This window comes from Bufo gargarizans, chromosome 3 (assembly GCF_014858855.1).
Source record: "Bufo gargarizans isolate SCDJY-AF-19 chromosome 3, ASM1485885v1, whole genome shotgun sequence".
Lineage (NCBI taxonomy): Eukaryota > Metazoa > Chordata > Amphibia > Anura > Bufonidae > Bufo > Bufo gargarizans.
Window position 1 is genome coordinate 342071249 of NC_058082.1, and position 19950 is coordinate 342091198.

Here is a 19950-nt window from a genome sequence, read left to right on the forward strand (position 1 = left end):
TGGATCGGATCCGCAAAACACATGCGGACGTCTGAATGGAGCCTGACAGTGGGGTGATCAATGACAGGGGGTGATCAGGGAGTGTATATGGGTGATCACCCGCCTGTCATTGATCACCCCCCTGTAAGGCTCCATTCAGACTTCCGCATGTGTTTTGCGGATCCGATCCATGTATCCATGGATCCGTAAAAATCATACGGACGTCTGAATGGAGCCTTACAGGGGGGTGATCAATGACAGGGGGGTGATCAATGACAGGGGGTGATCAGGGAATCTATATGGGTGATCACCCGCCTGTCATTGATCACCCCCCTGTAAGGCTCCATTCAGACGTCCGCATGTGTTTTGCGGATCCGATCCATGTATCCATGGATCCGTAAAAATCATACGGACGTCTGAATGGAGCCTTACCAGGGGGGTGATCAATGACAGGGGGGTGATCAATGACAGGGGGGTGATCAGGGAGTTTATATGGGGTGATCATGGGTGATCAGGGGTTCATAAGGGGTTAATAAGTGACGGGGGGGGGGGGTGTAGTGTAGTGTGGTGTTTGGTGCGACTTTACTGAGCTACCTGTGTCCTCTGGTGGTCGATCCAAACATGGGGACCACCAGAGGACCAGGTAGCAGGTATATTAGACGCTGTTATCAAAACAGCGTCTAATATACCTGTTAGGGGTTAAAAAAAATCACATCTCCAGCCTGCCAGCGAACGATCGCCGCTGGCAGGCTGGAGATCCACTCGCTTACCTTCCGTTCCTGTGAGCGCGCGCGCCTGCGTGCGCGCGTTCACAGGAAATCTCGGGTATCGCGAGATGACGTGCCGATGCGTCCAGGAGGAGTAAATCAACCACCTCCCGGACGCATCGGTGCGTTAGGCGGTCGGGAGGTGGTTAAAGAACACTACTTTTGATTCACATCCCTGAAAGATAGATAGATAGATATTAGATAGATAGATAGATATTTGTACGGTTATACTGAATTCTTCATATAGTACTAGTAAATATTGGTTTGTGCTTCTGGTAATGTATCTGATTCTGCTCTATACAAAGTGTCAGCTTCAATCATAAAAGACATATGTAAAGTTGACAAGTGAATTCAGAAATTATTAGATTGCTTTTTTAATTGAAGCATGCATAGTTAATGTGATTGTATACTTTATATGGGGAAAGTGGCATGGTATTTTCTTTCAGTAGCCTGTATTCCCCCCTTCCCTTCCTGTAGGTTCTTCTCAGAAACCTCCTTGGTCCCCCCCAAAAATTCATACAAAGTAAGTAGACAACAGAGAGGAGGGAGGAGGGGGGTGCAGCTGCAGTTTCTCAAATCAGTATTTTAGGGAAATAGTGTGAAGGGTAGTATGGGGGCAGAGCAACAGGGGATACATTTCATTGGCGAACAGTACACGGGTTACATCAGGAAGAGCCCACCCAACTCAGAAAGCTAACGAGAGAGAAAATGTACATTTTACAGAAACTAGCAATTTTACAGCACAATTTTCAGATGTTCAGCTGCTCTGTACCTAGTACACAAATATAGCTGCCTAAGAATTGTGTGGGTTTATTTTCTAATGATAGGTTCACTTTAAAGGGATGTTAAATGTAAAGATTGCCTTATATGCAAAATACGAATATAAATGGATTAATTCCAAGAAAACTGTCTCTGATTCTGCCTGAGATCATTGGAACTCATTTACAGTACATTCTATTGGAAGCATTTACCCAAGATAAGATTGGGTTAAAATATAACATTCTCTACCCATCACTAGAGGGAGCTCAGGAACTTTCTGTTCCTCCCTTCTTGGCAGGAGTGGGCTAGTCCAACTTCCTGTCTGGATGGGGAGTTCTAGTCTAGTGAGTGAGGAGAGAAGAAGAAAGTCCATGTGTTCCTTCTCCTTAGGCCTCAGCATCCAGAGACTAAGAGATCTCTGTAAGTTACTGCTTCTGCTACAGAAAGAGCAAGAGAAAGAAATAAAAACAAGAACTAAGAATCTGCATGTCCAAGCATAGGAGTCAGCGAGTTAACCAGACTTTTCTGCTTGTGAGGGACTATAGTTAAGACACCCATCACACTAAACCACGTCCTGGCCAGACGTGCCTCTAAAACCTTTCAACTTTAGCAAGTTAGCATATCAAGAATGATATTACTTGCCACTTTGTGTCACCACCAGATCTTTGAGAAGTTCTGTTAGACGTTCTTTAGTACCTTCTGCATGATCTTCTTTTGTTTTGATTTCGTTTTGACATCTCTCCTCCCTCTCCCAGCTGTCATCTATTAGCAGTGATTGCCCCCCTATATATCTCCTCCCCATACTGCCTTACCTTGCGGTTTATACAACTTCCTGGAGTGTGCTAATGCTAGAAGCTGTTACTGCTGCATACACAAGATAAGTCTGTTTCTTTATTTCTGTTTTCCTGTAGGCTTGATCATAGGTGACCCTGACTCCCTCCGTATTAAGTGTAGGGAGCCGGTGGTCGTGTCCCCTCACTATTATAGGGTGTTCAGGTGTCATACAGTCGAGGAACGAGGATATGCAATTTTCTACCATTGAGATTTTTGCATAGGCTGAGCAGTAAGGGAGAAAGCTAGGGCTGTTACAGGGCTGACCCTTTTGTTCCTTAGTTTTGGATCAAGTCAGTCGGATCTTCATTTGTGTCTTCTAGTTTTCTGTAACACCATCCGTGACACTTTGCATGCCTCCATAGCCTGCCATCTGGGAAAACTGACAAGGTATGGAGGGTGTACTACAACGCCTATTTTGCACGCAAGTACAAAAAAAAAACGTCTTTTTTTTCTACCTTTGGCCTGGTTACTGACTCCTACTACACCATACACTAGCCATTGCACCTCTGGCCAGGCACCCATGCAACCACTAACATCAAGGGCACCCCAAACAAAACTGAGCAAGCTGAACCTGCTGCAACACAACTGTACTATCTACCACAAATCTTGCGACCAAAACTTTCTGATTCCAAAATGGGTCCTAAAAAGAGAAACCTACTACACTGTGAGATGGCGAGAACCCAAGAGGACTGCACACAAGTCCGGAGTGATATCAAGAACAGTTTATCTGCTGCCGCAACTCCCTCACAGCCGCCTACTAAACCTAGTTCATCTGAATTGATCCTACATGACCTGCCGACTAGTGATTACTCTATAGATACTGCATCATACACTCCAGAGCCACCACCAGATGTGGAACTCCTTTTCATGAAAGACCAAGGGGCTATCCTTTATCTCTGCCCTCTGTTCTGGTTTCCTGACTCCTACTACATCATATGAGGGCCAATGCACTACTACAGCTTCTGCAGGCACCCATGCGAATGCCAACATCCATGGCACCACAAACTACTATCAGGCAGAAGCCCCAACTACAGAGAGTGCCCCAAGGAAAGGAAAGGTGCACCCTCCTCTCACTGCACTAGTCCTAGGGAGCAACGGCTTGGGTGAAACCACCCCGAAACATCCTATAGTCAGAGCCACTACCACTCCCATCCTCCGCTCCCACTTCTCAAGGGCTCACTGCAGAATTGACCCGAACAGTATGTCTGTGCAGGGGTCCTCACTTGAAGACTCTTACTAAAGAATTCTCATTACAAATAATAACCAAGCCATTAAACTACAGTGAAATCAAGTGAGAGGTTACAATGGTGGACATAACGCCACAGCTCTGCTACGTGGGATCCTGCGCAGCATTGGGTTGCTAGAACAACTAGCATCCAAAGATGACATGAGACCTGGGGGCCTACTTAAAGGGAAATCTTCATTCTTTGCCTGGTCCATTCCTGTTCTGGCTGTTGTTCCTGTTTCTGATTTCACTCCTGATTGATTCGAATCCTAACCTGGAATAGTTCCTGACCTTGTTCCTGCCTTGTCCTTTATATTGTCTGGTTGCTACTATTAGTTCTTCTGCTTCTGGCCCTTACATACAATACTGACTACCTTCCCATCTCTTTCTCCGGTTTCTTGCATTTCTGATTGCTCTGCTATTGATAACCCTTGGTTATGCTCCTCACTATGCTACCGATGTATCAGCACTACTGCTGCCAGTCCTGGACTACAGTATTCTGTGGACCATGACCTGAGGATCTGCATTTATCAAAGTCCATACATTCTGGCATTGCTTAAAATTGAAGACCAGGGGATCCATTAGACTTCACATCCCAGTCTAGCCAGAGCCAAACAGATTGCAGTTTAGGGAGTCCACATTCCAGTACGTGATCGTAACAGCTGCTCCTCAATACACACTTCATAAGTGACCTCCAGGGACTACATTGCTCCTTGCTCTGGGCCCCATAACTTCTGGCAAATATTATAAAGTTTAAGCTTATTAGAAAAATGCCAAAGACCTGTTCTGGAACACGATGCATCTGGTAGATGGTGATTTATAGAGTGAGGCAGGTTCTTGCTCCTTGACCTATTCAATGATGGATGGATGTTACTCCAAGCCAAAACAATAAGAAGAGATGGAAAATTTCAGATGACCATCTGAAGTCCTACCATACCGTCATAGATGCCACAGTTTATGGCTTCAGTTCACTTTCCAGAAGCTTTCTGAAGGCCGTGTTCGAGTGTCTATACCTGTGGCTCTCCAGCTGTTGTACGCTGGGAGTCGTAGTTACGCAACAGCCTCAGATTGGAGACCATTAGAGGCACTTATTGGAGTTCACACCAGCTCTGGCGCTGAAAGGGTTTTCAAGCCGTTTTTGCTTCATCTTTTTCTCATTTAGGTCCTCAGATTACAAAATGTAATCCAGATGCAAGGTTTTGGGAACCACTAGAGCTTGTCTTCATTCGAACATGTGTTTGGTATTAGTTATGTAGAGTGGTGACAGGAAATGTGGTATGTATGCCCTTGGAAAAGGATAAAAGCTAATTCTATTACCACTTTCCAAGGTAGCTTGTTATACTCACATAGGTAAACTGGTTTTAATTATACTGCCATAATTGTGGTTTAAAGGGGAGGCAATAGATTTAAAAAAAAAAACACAGGTATGACTCCATGGTTTTTTAAATATTTTTTTTTTAAATTTAGATATTCGGTATATCTAACAAAAGCAATCAAAATCTCATAGTCCGTGCTCCAGTCCTGTTTAGAAAATTCATGTTCATGTAACCCTATTAGAAAATTTTGAGTCTTTATTCATACGTCTGAATCACAGACCGCACACGTATCCATTTCTGTGTGTTCATTCACGTACTTGTTTTTCCACTGACCAGAGATCAGGTGAAAAACAATAGAGACACGCTATATTTTGGCCCTTTTTAAAAAAAAAGTATTAAAACACAAGAAAAACAATATAAATAATCATTGTAAATGTACTGACCCAGAGAATAAAGGGCCCTGGTCTGTTTTACTGCATAGAAAAACCCGCAAAACTGGCGGAATATATATATTTATTTTTTACAATTCCATCCCATTTAGAATTATTTTTCCAACTTCCCACTACATCATAAGCAATATAAAATGGTAGAATTAAAAGACAACTTGTCCCACCAAAAAAAAAGCCGTCATACAGCTAATGGAACAGAAGATTAATAAAATTATGGCTCCGGAAAGGCAGACAGTGAAAAACAAAAATACAAAAAGGAAAAGTTCCTCCGGGGCTCCTGGGGTTAATGCCTAGCAGTGCATGTGGATAATTGAAGGCACACGGAAGGCAAAATACAGTCACATAGACAAAAAAACTGACCCTTCAGGATATCTCCAGGAATGAAACTGTGACCGCTTTTTTTCACTGTTGTCAAACGGACATGGACGTGTAAATAAGACCTTAATAGAATCCTCTATTTGGGATCCTCATCTCTTGGCCAAAATTAAGAGTAATTAAAAAGAGAATCTCTTCCTCTGGAGGACCTACCCTGTCCTGAATTACTCAGAAAAGAAAATTAATAAGTAGGCACGATGTAATGCCTAATCTGTCCTGGGGTGGTGCTGCAGACAAATCAAACACTGCCGAACTTCTCTACAGATTGCACCTGATCGCTGAGGTTCCAGCTGTTGGACTATTTTTGATCTGCTTAGGATCCCTTTAAACGGGCCAGGCCAGTTTAATCCTGGAATAAACACTGGAGGACAGTCATTGCTGTTTTTACATGGGATAATGTTTGGTGAATGAGCGTTCTTACGATCAGTCATTTGGGCCGATCATCGACCCATGTAATAGAGCCCTTATGGTCAAGGGGTCCTTCTAATAGTCAGATCTCCTCAGCTAGTCATATTGCTTTTTAGATGTTTATAACTGTAATCGATTAAAACTGCAGTGTAATTATAGGGGATGCAGACCCAATCTATGATGCCTGGTCCTTAGGGCCCTTCTACATATTTTGCAATGGGGCCTTAGACTACAAAGCCTGCCTCTATATTTAAAAAACCTGTGTGAACCTATTGTGAAACAGAAGGAACCTCACTGTGGTCTAATTGGTCACTCATTTTTGTATCAGCTCCTGGGTCCACCATAGGATCCTCTGGTGGACCAGTCTTAGAAGGTACGGGTCCCTTTAAATGTACGTAATTGCTTGCAGTGCAGTTTGGCCACAAAATGTCTTCTTTGCGATCAGCCCGGACTTTACAGGAACATGTGAAATATGTCAATCCTTGAGCGTGACCGCCCGGCAGCTGCAGGAACCGGAGGAAAGGTAAAGCAAAAAATAATCAGATTTATAAATGGTTTTCAGCTATTCCATTGTCTCTGCTGAATGCAAAGCAGTTGTTAGTCTAATCCCACAGACCGAACGTAATGAAACATCAGGTCTGTTACTGAATCTGTTGAATCTATTTCTCGCTGACAGCGGTCATATTTCGGGAGTTCACTGTGAAACAGTAGCTGCATAGAAAATTCAAAGATAATTTTTCATGGTGTCTAACACGTCATGAGGCGTTAATACATGTCTGAAGCTGTGAGTCTGCAATATTAAGGGGTTATCCCAGGCCCGGGCCCTGTTTCAGGTTCAAGTCTTCAAGTTCATTATTTTCTGTAATGTACTGATAAACATTAGACTTTCATATATTTTAGTTTCATTACACACAACTGAAGTAGTTCAAGCCTTTTATTGTTTTAATATTGATGATTTTGGCATACAGCTCATGAAAACCCCAGATTCCTATCTCAAAAAATTAGCATATCATGAAAAGGTTCTCTAAACGAGCTATTAACCTAATCATCTGAATCAACTAATTAACTCTAAACACCTGCAAAAGATTCCTGAGGCTTTTAAAAACTCCCAGCCTGGTTCATTACTCAAAACCGCAATCATGGGTAAGACTGCCGACCTGACTGCTGTCCAGAAGGCCATCATTGACACCCTCAAGCAAGAGGGTAAGACACAGAAAGAAATTTCTGAACGAATAGGCTGTTCCCAGAGTGCTGTATCAAGGCACCTCAGTGGGAAGTCTGTGGGAAGGAAAAAGTGTGGCAGAAAACGCTGCACAATGAGAAGAGGTGACTGGACCCTGAGGAAGATTGTGGAGAAGGACCGATTCCAGACCTTGGGGGACCTGCGGAAGCAGTGGACTGAGTCTGGAGTAGAAACATCCAGAGCCACCGTGTACAGGCGTGTGCAGGAAATGGGCTACAGGTGCCGCATTCCCCAGGTCAAGCCACTTTTGAACCAGAAACACGGCAGAAGCGCCTGACCTGGGCTACAGAGAAGCAGCACTGGACTGTTGCTCAGTGGTCCAAAGTACTTTTTTCGGATGAAAGCAAATTTTGCATGTCATTCGGAAATCAAGGTGCCAGAGTCTGGAGGAAGACTGGGGAGAGGGAAATGCCAAAATGCCTGAAGTCCAGTGTCAAGTACCCACAGTCAGTGATGGTCTGGGGTGCCATGTCAGCTGCTGGTGTTGGTCCACAGTGTTTTATCAAGGGCAGGGTCAATGCAGCTGTTTATCAGGAGATTTTGGAGCACTTCATGCTTCCATCTGCTGAAAATCTTTATGGAGATGAAGATTTCATTTTTCAGCACGACCTGGCACCTGCTCACAGTGCCAAAACCACTGGTAAATGGTTTACTGACCATGGTATTACTGTGCTCAATTGGCCTGCCAACTCTCCTGACCTGAACCCCATAGAGAATCTGTGGGATATTGGGAAGAGAAAGTTGAGAGACGCAAGACCCAACACTCTGGATGAGCTTAAGGCCGCTATCGAAGCATCCTGGGCCTCCATAACACCTCAGCAGTGCCACAGGCTGATTGCCTCCATGCCACGCCGCATTGAAGCAGTCATTTCTGCAAAATGATTCCCGACCAAGTATTGAGTGCATAACTGAACATAATTATTTGAAGGTTGACTTTTTTGTATTAAAAACACTTTTCTTTTATTGGTCGGATGAAATATGCTAATTTTTTTAGATAGGAAATTTGGGTTTTCATGAGCTGTATGCCAAAATCATCAATATTAAAACAATAAAAGGCTTGAACTACTTCAGTTGTGTGTAATGAATCTAAAATATATGAAAGTCTAATGTTTATCAGTACATTACCGAAAATAATGAACTTTATCACAATATGCTAATTTTTTTAGAAGGACCTGTATATGTTATGGGCTCCACAAAGGAATTAGAGATCCTCATTCTCTGCTTTGAAAAGTCCGAAGCTCGGCTGGACTACTTTTCTACAAAGAATTGAAAATGCTTGAAAACAAGGGTGGAACTGGTCTAAGGGTTAGGCTACAATTTTTCCCTATAGGAGGTCAAAAGAGGAAGAGAAGGTAAATAAGCAGTAAGCAGGTATGAACTGAAGAACATCTCTGGTTTGGAGCAGTGCCCAAGGCTCCACTTTCTGAGACCGACAGCCTGTATCATATGCATTAAAGGGTTTTTCCGAGAGTTATTTACTGATGACCTATCTACTGGATAGGTCATCAGTATCTGATTGGTTGGGTTCGAGACCCAAGACCCCTGCCGATCAGCTGTTTGAGAAGGCTCTGGCGCTCGCAGTAGCCCTAGAGCCTTCTCTCAGCTTACCAAACACAGTGCTGTACGTTGTATAGCGGCTGTGCTTAGTATCGCAACTCAGCCCTATTAACTTCTATGGGACTGAGCTGCTACTAGGCCAAGTGATGGATGGACGTGACGTCACATGGCCTAGGCAAAGCTGGAGAAGGCCGCGGCACTTCTGCACGCACCGGTACCTTCTTAAACAGCTGATTGGCCGGGGTTCCTGGTGTCAGACCCCCACTGATCACATATCCTGAGGATAGGTCATCAGTAAAATAAAACTCTCAGAAACTCTCATCTTCATGAGTCCCACAGTAGAGAATGTAGCGGTGGTCAAACATGTGCACCATCACTACATTCACATAGGGGACTTAGGGAGCAAGGAATTCTCCCTCGGTGAGGATAACATAAATTACACTATATATCTTATTCATGTTCCTCATATTGTAGTTGTTGCTGCATCTAAATAATGACTGGAGACACTTAAATCCATCGGCCCCATGACCATGACTTCTACCCTCTTGTCTACTTTGTTCACCTGGTTGTTGTAAAACTAGAGATATCTCTCACAATCACAACCAAAATGTTGATTCAGGCTCCATGGAGACTTACCTGGTTTCACGTTGCAACATCGCAACCTAATAAAAAGTGAATGTGGTCAACGTCAATTACCGTGGCGTGCTAATCACCAGAAATCCAAACCTGACGGTCACGTGACGAAAGTGCGCCATGTAGCCCTAGCCTAATGTCCTAGAACTGGTTAATTCAAAGAGTAAAGTTTACACAATCCAGGAGGACAGAATCAGTTGCTCACAGACCACAGGAATGTTCCACCACGCCCTGCTGCTTTGGGCCAGATGGAACAAGCTCATCTTGGGTCTCGGAGCATCAAGTCCAGCGTAGGATTTGGTTTCATTTAGTGAACTTAACCTTTTCAGGGCTGATGACTTACTTGCTTAAAACTACTCTATATTTATTATGTGTTTTATATATTCCAGAAGAAAGTCTGCTAAAGCTCTCTTCATATCTACATTGTGGTTTCCTTTCATAACCAGGATGCAAGTTCTAAGACAGATACAAACGATGCCTGTGGGATTCCATCAATTTAACATTGGGGTTTCCATTCTGGTGTCCATTATCTTGACTGGAAAGAATAGCTAAGCAAATGGCATGGGACTTTTGACTGACCGCATTGAATACCTGGTAGCTCTTACACTAGATCTAGAAAGCACAGGTTCTTGTCCATAGCTTCTAATTTTTCACCAGCCATTTTAGTATAGAGGTAGGACTCTTGGGAGGCTTGAACAGATGATTCCTAGTCTTGGTCCAGACCTAGTTTGGCTGTGAACCATGCGATCGGTAAGTTGTTAAGCTGACTATACATATTAGATAATAAATGTTAGCCAAATCCACCTATTACAGTTGGACCTGGAGACCAATCATCTAATGTGTATGGTGATGTCTTGACTGTTTCCCAGTAAGGGTGCCTTCACAAGAGGCAGATTTGTTTGCAGAAAATTCCAAAATTACGTGACTGAAAATCCATTAATTTGAACGCGGCAGCAAGCACATGGACTTCTGCAAGCTCCATTAAGGTAAATGGAACTGATTTTCAGTCACCGAATTTTCTGCTAGAAAATCTGCCACATGTGAAGGCACCCTTAACAGATGACTGACAGTGGCTTAATCTCCTTGGAGAGGTTGGAAGGAGTAGTTTAGTTTCCACCAAATAAGACTTTGGGGTACAGTTACCTAAAATGTAATGTCAGCCTTAGATAATAGACAATCTAATGTGAGGTGTAGGTCACAGGGCGTTTCTTAAAAGGGGGCGACCTCCATTTACTGTACGATCCAAGGACAGCCAGAGTGAGGACTGCCATTATAAACTGAGTACTCCTACCAGCATCATAACCACTACCACTCCTCCCATACTTGCCTCCATTCTAGGTTGATGCATGTTCTTTCCATGTTTAACCAACTTCTTACACTGCATTGGTAAGACAGGCAGGTTGCGGCGTTGCAGCATATACCCCTCTACCCTGGGGCCCTAAAGTTAGTTTGTTGTCAGATGGATTGTCATTGATTTAAAGGGGTTGTCCCACAAAAAAAATATCCTGCACTTTTCAAACCAGGACTTGGATCTTAATACTTTTGTAATTGCTTGTAATTCTAAATTTAGTACAGTCAGTGAGCTATCTAATAATATGTATCTGTATAGTCCCACCTGTTGTATGTTCTATTTCTCTGTCCACCTCACTGAGGTGGACGCACATGCTCAGTTCCATTATTCAACTGCCTCCTGAGCTCTAATAGGGAGAGAGCTGCAGCCCAAAGGACACGGACCCTGAGCTTCAGCAGAAATGACAGGGGGGAGTTCTGGATCCATGTGAGATACACGGCTGGTTGTTGCTCTCTTGCACTGTATAATATTGGATTTTGATTTTTTTTACATAAATCATGAGATAACCCCTATAAGTGTTCCTTTCTGCCCCTTTTTTCCCACCAATTCCCACCCCTTCATTCCCACCATCCATATGCTCTTCACACCTGTGCAGTTTTCAATCGACTGGTTGTCCATCACTAAGGCGCTGATATCTAGAACCACCATGCCCCGCTGTCTGTAACCAGTCAAATCGGATGCTCCAAAAAATGGAAAAAGGCAAGGGACATTGTTTTAATAATTTTTTTAAACTCCACAAATTGTTACCACCCCTGAGTGCCACCTTAGACCATTGCCTATTCCACTTACCCGTCGTTCCACCACGCGGACAAATAGGGAAGCAGCTTCCGGGAATGGCATCTATCCTGCAGTACCACTCACAGACACTAGCTGGTGTATAGAGCTGTACTGTTCCGATGCGTTTTCTGTAGCAAACGGCTGATTGGCAGGGAGAGTCAGATTCCCAACCAATCTCACATCGATTACCTATCCTAAAGGTAGGTCATTAATATTACCGCCCCGGGAAATCTGTTTAAGTTTATCGAATCATATATTGAAAATGTAAATGTCCTTGGTTACCTGCCCTATTTGTCTGTATGCGTGTATACAATAGACAATTCACGTTTTCCTTTGTAACACTTTCCCCATACGATGTACATTGGGTTTTGTGTTTCCCAGGGTTGACGGAGCAGCACAATTCGGAGAATTCTGTGAATTGCTGAGGATATTAAGCACGCCTGTATAAGATTACGCCTGAACAATGGAGGCCATTTTGAGCCATACTTTCTCACAGCGCTAACTTCCATGACGTCCAGCTGCTTGTTTTTGATTTCAGACTGTGACTCAGAGGTCGGAAAGTTGGACTAAAGAGTGGGCAGGCATGAAATTTGGCAGAAGTAAATGATTGAAACCTAATTTAACCTTTGCAGATACTTAAAGGAACGGTTAGCAATTTTGTTTTGTGTTGGGCTTAACCCGAACGTCTGAACAAAGTGTTCTTTTTTAGGAGAGCCCAAATTTCTATTTTATTGTGTTTCTATGGATTGAGGTACAAGGTGATACGAAAGGAGCAGTGTCAGACTGGGCTGCCTAGGTTCCACCAGTAAAGTTTATTTTGGGGGTCCACCGTACGGATACATTCAAATATTACCTGCTCACACAGCAGCAGCAAGATGCTACCAGAGGATTGAATATGGGGGTCCCTGCAGCGACTTTGAGAAGGTAGGTCCTGGGGAGAAGAGGACACTGGCAGCTTTCCTCTGTACCTAGAAGTCATCTCAGCTCTGATCGTGTCTATAATAATAAACTGGGGAGTTTCTTTAATAATCTATCAGGTGTTTTATATGAACACAGGCTGATGGAGGTCTTGTACATTGAATATATGTATGTAGTAAGGTAATTCTACTGTGTTATGTGTCACTTGTGCAGCGGGCAGGAGACTAGGGGCCCTCCTTGCTCAGGGGCCCACCGGGGGATCCACTCCAGTCCGAGCCTGCAAAGGAGGATATAGCATCAAAAATAGGATTCCCAGGAACACTAAATTCTAAAACTGCTTCCATCTTCCATCCGCAATCAGTACCTTCATGCACATGGCTCTCTCACAGCCAACCAGAACCTTACTCTGTTCTGATCAGGAGCGACAACTCAGCACGTTGAGGGCCCTTCTCCTTTTGGAGACAGTTTGAGATGGATCGCATCCTTATGAGCCCTTTTTAATGGAATTTGGGTGATGGAAAAAAAAAACACTCTGCATCCAGTATACAACACCACAACTGGCAAAATATGCTATACTTGAGGACTGGTTAGCATAATCACTAGTGTTGAGCGAATTGAAGTCCACAAAGTGGACTTTGATCTGAATTTCACCACGAATCCGAATTTCCTCATGCTTCGTGGTAGCTAATTGATTCAAACTGAAATATTGTAAAAAGCAAAAAAAATCACACCTACGGTACCTGATCCAGTTGCTCGCCATCTTGCTTGAAGATCTCACACAAAATTCAGTGCGTGGTGACGTATGACCTCTCCATGATGATGTCACTGGCCGCTCAAGATTTCACGCCTGATCTTCAAGCAAGATGGAGGCGGCTGGCATGTTGAGAGCAAATGGATCAGGTAAGTATTTACTTTTATTTATATCAGATGCCTTGCTCACAAATGAACGCAGCATTTGAGGGGTACAATGGCGGGCAGCAGAGCAAATCGCCGCTCCCTGTCATTGCATCCACTTTTTTTGGGGGGGGGGGGGGGGGGCGAAGCAGCCAAATCGAATTTTTGTATAATTCGCTCATCTCTAATATTCACCAACAGTGGAATTAGAGCCAATTCATCTTTTTCTACAACAGGACATTATTCATGAAGCTGGAAAAACAGGAAATGGCAAGAGATGCCCGCTTAGTCAATCAATGTCCACACGGTGACCTGCCTCAACCAGTGATTGGATGAGCAGACCACGAATTTCCAGTGTCTTGAGAGCAAACCAGGAAGTGAAGACTAACATGGACCCGGTAGGCATCAGAACGGCAGCAACAAGGGATCGATGAGCTCCCCATACACTTTAAACTTTCGGCTAATTCCGCTGTTCCCGACAGGTTCAGGTGACAATACACTAATGTGTATGGGGGCCTTATCCCTTATGGAGCCATAACGGTAGCCATATTAGATTTGATCCATCTTCTCAAGAAACAAATAGAACTAAGAAATGGCAGATTGCAATCTGAGCGGAGATATGTATTTGTGATGGGAAGATTATTTTTAGGACACATGGAGCCCACATGGTTATGATTACGGCGCCTCAGGCTTGGTTCGTGCGGTATTTTAATTGTTTATGTTTGAGTATGGGAATATGTCCTGATGTGCATCAAACATTGCACTCGCTTGGCTATTTTCGGAATTCCCATAGCAATCAATGAAGAGCAAGCCGTGCATGGGCAATGTGCTGTCCTTCACTTAGAGGGCCCTGTTCTCTTTGGGAGCTGGTTCCACATTTAGTTGACATTGAGGTGTCCCAGTGGAGCATCTCAGGCCTGGGGGAGAATAAACGGGGAACCAGCTCTAGGAAGCAGGTAAGTAATATATTCTTTACAGGTCCGTCCAAGTGTGTGTGTGTGTGTGTGTGGGGGGGGGGGGGCATAACCCCCCCTCCCCATTTTTGCACAACCCTTTTAAGCCTATAAAGGACGAGTCCCTTCTAAACCAATATATGGAAAATGCAGAATAAAAAAAAATATATATAATAAGAAATACAAAATATAATAAACTGATGATAGTAAAATTAAAGATACTATAACTAATAAATGATAAAATAAAAAATAAGACAGTATAATGTAAAAAAATTGCAATAAAATATAATGTAAAAAAGAATACAGCATAATCTAAAAAAAATATCATAAAAAGCAATGCAATAAAATATAAAATAAAAAATAACAATAAAATATAATGAACATAAAATGAAATCCATGGGATTTTCAATAGACAGAATTTTTTAGCTAGGAAGCAATGCGAGCTCTCTCCACTTGCATCAGCATCCCGGGTTTATTCTCCACCTTAAAGGCTGCTAGCATTCTAACCATCTACACAGAAAGCAGAGCGGGGAACTCCTCCAACTATAACACAGAAAGGTCTCGCCTTAAGACCCTGGACTTCCTTTCTGGCGTTTTCAAAGAATGATTATACAGTTGAGATTTGCTTCTTGTCCAGCAGATGTGGGACGTGTCTGCGGTTTTCCCTCCACAGTAACCTTATTGTTCAGTGACTGCAGCCAATTTATGAAAAGAGAAAAAATGTTTATGTAACTTGTAACGCGCTTCGCCTTAGACGGATTTTTCTTTTTTTCTTTTTTTTTATGGAAAGAGGCCAGTCCAAACATAGCTTTTCTTCCCCTCTAGACGCAGATGTTGTGAAGAGGAAAAAAAAAAGTCTAGATACTTGAGCTAACAGCTTTTCCATTTATAGAAGTTGTTTGCAATTATGTAGGTCAATGATGTAGGCCAGAGCGGCCTATGATTACATTTTATGAGCCCGGATAGCACTTATTTTCAACCCTCTGCATGGCCCAAGGAGTCTTATTTACTGTCATGAGGCTATAGGAGATGTGCACCATAATGACGGCAAATTAGGAATTGTGTTTGCACAATTCTGCTCTGTGTTGGCGCAGGCCGCCGTCCCACTGGAATTGTTTCTTTTTTTGTACCGTATTGCTGTTTCCTTTATAGGGATAGGTCAGCTTTGACATTTACAAGTATACAGGCATGGGATCGGTGAACCGGAATGCTTAGGGTTTTCTCAGTAATTGTCTTTTTGGAATACCGCACTTAAAATCTACTTCTTCGGGGTAACTTGTTTTTCTATCCTCTCCACACACGTCCTGGTAGTCTCATCAGCGTTAAACTGTTTAGCAGAACCTAAGTCAATGAGAAAAGAGAAACTTTTTGAAAAAGATCATCACATACATTGTTGGGGGTCTAGGCAGCTGTGGTGATCACCAGTACGCTGATCAAAGGGGTTTTAGTAAATGGCCAGAACCCGTTAAAGGTTAAAATTTAAAAGGGTTGTCCAAGGATAGGTCATCAATATCAGATTGGCGGGAGTCTACAACCTGGCACCCCCACGATCAGCTGGATGAAGAGAAGATGCTCGCCTTGCCAGCGCTGCCTTCTCTTCATTGTTTACCTGCTCGTTGTCACAACCGCAGCAGTGAGCAGTGTAATTCCAAAAAGCCATCCCATTTACTTCAATGGGACGGCTCGTTCCTATACACCACTGGTGGTGATAAGAGGGACACTAACAGCTCAGAGATATGTGCAGGACACCCTGCGGCCACATGTGCTCCTCTCATGGCAGGCCTCCGACTGGCATTTTTCGGCAGGATAATGCTCGCCTACACACAACAAGGGTTTCCCAGGAATGTCTCCACCAGATTACAGCACTTCCTTGGGGCTGCCCGGTCACCAGATTTATCACTAATCCAGCATTTATTGGACCAGCTGGGACACCACCTTCAGCAGCCTATGAGTGTGCAGGATCTACAGGCCCAGCTGTAACATCAGTGGACAAATGTACCTTAGGATACCATACGGAACCTGTATGCCTCCATGCCCAACCGTATCTCATCTTTATCCAGGCTAGAGGCCGTATCTCATCTTGTATCCAGGCTAGACGATGTATCTCAGCTTGTATCCAGACTAGAGGTGGGCACCAGGGTCCTAGAGCCTCCTTTCAACTGTACAGTTTTTCCCAATAAATGTCTCCTTTCGCTCTACTATTGTAATCACTTACATAAATTAGCATTACATTCAAGCACAGACATTTTCACCCGATTCCAACAACTCTCTTGGTGTGTCATTTTTTGGGTCAATGAGTGTATTTCAGTTTGGACTCTTCTGACCCGCTTTCAGCCTTGTAAACCGATCCCTCTGGTTTGTTTCCCTCCTGTATGTAGCACTTCCTGTTGCTGTATCCAACCAAACCCATGATGCACTTCTCCTTCCTCTGCAATAGGAGCAATAAAGGTAAAAGAAATACATTACAAAATGACAGCGACCTTCATATATGATTTTATTAAAGGATTTTGATACAAACAGGAAAACCCCTTTAGAGGCATAGTATTATCAGTCATACGGTATCGTCATGGTCATTATTCAACACAAATGAATGACATCAATGATCCACATTAAAGAATTTGTGTGTTCATATTGTCTGATGTCTTGTGATCTTGTAACTAGTAGATAAAAATGTTTCCATAGCAACACAATCATCTGACAGACACATAGTGACATCTATTAATACAGTATATAATTTAACCTCTTACTGACATGTGACGTACTATTACGTCATGGAAGTCAGTGACTTCCCGCATTTTGACGTAATAGTATGTAATGGTAATCGGGTGGGCCCCTGCTGACCGCGACATAGAAGGGGTTTACTGCGGGTAAGGGAACCCATCGAGTCCCCACGCTGCTGTGTCGGGGACCAGATGGGTGACAAAGCATCCCAATGCCGTGCAGAGGCTGCCCAATGCCTTGCACGGCATCGGGACCTGCCTTCTACGGGTGCCGAGGAGATCCAGCCTCAGGCCCGTCTCCTAGGCAACCTGTTAGTGTATTACTCTGTGTAATATGCTAACAGACAACGCATTACAATACAGATGTATTGTAATGCATTGCAGAGGGGATCAGACCCCCAAAAGTTGAATTCCCAGAGTGGGACAGAAATAAAGTTTAAAAAAAAAAGTGTTTTTAATAAAAAAAATAAAGTTTGAAGTAAAAAAAAAAGAAAAAAAACATCCTTTTTCCCAGATTTCATAACAAATAAAAAAAATTGATAAACACCATAAAAAAATAAAATAAAAACTGTGTAAAAAAAAGCCATTTTTGTCACCTTATATCACAAAAACTGCAACACTAAGCGATCAAAAAGGCTTATGTCGAACAAAATGGTACCAAAAAGCCGACACCTCATCCTGCACAAAATGAGACCCTATCTAAGACAATCGGTCAAAAAATAAAAAAGCTATGGCTTTCAGAACATGGAGACACTAAAACATCATTTTTTTCTTTCAAATATGCTATTATTGTGTTAAGTGAAATAAAATAAATAAAAAGTATACATATTAGGTATCGCCGCATTCGTAACAACCAGCTATATAAAAATATCACATGATCTAACCCCTCAGGTGAACACCGTAAAGAAAAGAAAAGAAAAACTAAGTAAAAAAATCCATTTTTGTCACCTTACATCACAAAAAGTGCAACACCAAGCGATTAAAAAGGTGTATGTCCCCCAAAATGGTACCAATAAAACCGTCACCGCATCCCGAAAAAATGAGACCCTACCTAACACAATTGGTCAAAGACTATGGAGACACTAAAACATTTTTTGGTTTAAAAAATACTATTATTGTGTAAAACTTAAATAAATAAGAAACAGTATACATATTAGGTATTGCCACATCCGATCTGCTCTATAAAAATAGCACATGACCTAACCCCTCAGGCAGTGGTGTATCTTGGTTTTGTGCTGCCCTAGGCGAGACTAAACTCGGGCACCCCTCTAATATAAATTTGACCCACCCCTTACTGTCACGGCCAAACCCCTTCCTCTGTAAACGCCACCCCTTCCTCTTTAGGCTCCACCCTTTCCTGTTTTGCATAACAATATTAAGAAATTTATCGTGATAACGATATATATCGCGATAAATACCCGTTTAAAAGAAAAAAAACCACAAGGAGGCGTTATACTGTATGGGGGCAGCCTCAAGGAGACTTTATACTGTATGGGGGCAGCCACAAGGAGGCGTTATACTGTATGGGGGCAGCCACAAGGAGACGTTATACTGTATGGGAACAGCCACAAGGAGACGTTATACTGTATGAGGGCAGCCTCAAGGAGACGTTATACTGTATGGGGCAGCCTCAACTAGACGGTATACTGTATGGGGCAGCCTCAACGAGACGGTATACTGTATGGGGGCAGCCTCAAGGAGACTATATACTGTATGGGGAGCGGGGGCAGCCACAAGGAGACATTATACATACTGTATGGGGGCAGACATAAGGAGACGTTATACTGTATGAGGGGAGGGGGCCGGGCCAGCCTCAAGGAGACACTAAACTGTATGGGGGCTGCCACATGCAAATAGTGCACTCTGCACTGAGTCATAAATAAAGGTGGTATGTGTGTCAGACTGTCTATGGTAGCCCTGGCCTCTCCTTGAGGCTGCCCCATACAGTCTGTATGGGGCAGCCTCCAGGAGAGCCCAGGGCCACCATAGACAGTCTGACATACCACCTTTATTTATGACACAGTGCAGAGTGCACTATTTTCTTGTGGCAGCCCCATACAGTTTAGTGTCTCCTTGTGACTGCCCCCATAAATAAAGGTGGTATGTCAGACTGTCTATGGTGGCCCTGGCCTCTCCTTGAGGCTGCCCCATACAGTCTGTATGGGGCAGCCTCAAGGAGAGGCCAGGGGCACCATAGACAGTCTGACATACCACCTTTATTTAGGAGTCTCACTCTCGCAGTGCACTATTTGCTTTTTAACTCTCGTCTTACTCACTCCTGTTCCTCTGCCTGGACTGGACCTGGACATTCCTCGCAGGGCAGGCCAGGAGTCAGGCGAAGTGGCCAACTCTGTTCTTTGACTGTTTGTGTGAGGAGGGAGGTATGAAGACTTTTCGCGTGGCTGCCGCTTGTGTTGTAAGTATTCCGTCTCACTGCGCATGCGCGAAAAAGAAGGCTCGGCGCAGTAGTTGAAAATTCCGGAACACGGACGGGAGGAAGTCAGGAGGACTCGGGAGGAGGGTCCCTGCTTCACTATGCGGCGCCGGCGATGCCGCTCGCATAGTGAAGGATCGGCAAGCAGCGGACAAAAGGGAAAAAAAGTTTGGAACATTTTACTATCACGAGGCAAACAAGGCATTTTGCCGCCCCATTGGCAAGTGCCGCCCTAGGCAAATGCCTTGTTTGCCTCGTGATAGATACGCCTCTGCCCTCAGGTGAACGCTGTAAAAATAAATAAATAAAAACTGTGCCAAAATTATCCATTTTTTGGTCACCTTGCCCCATAAAGTGT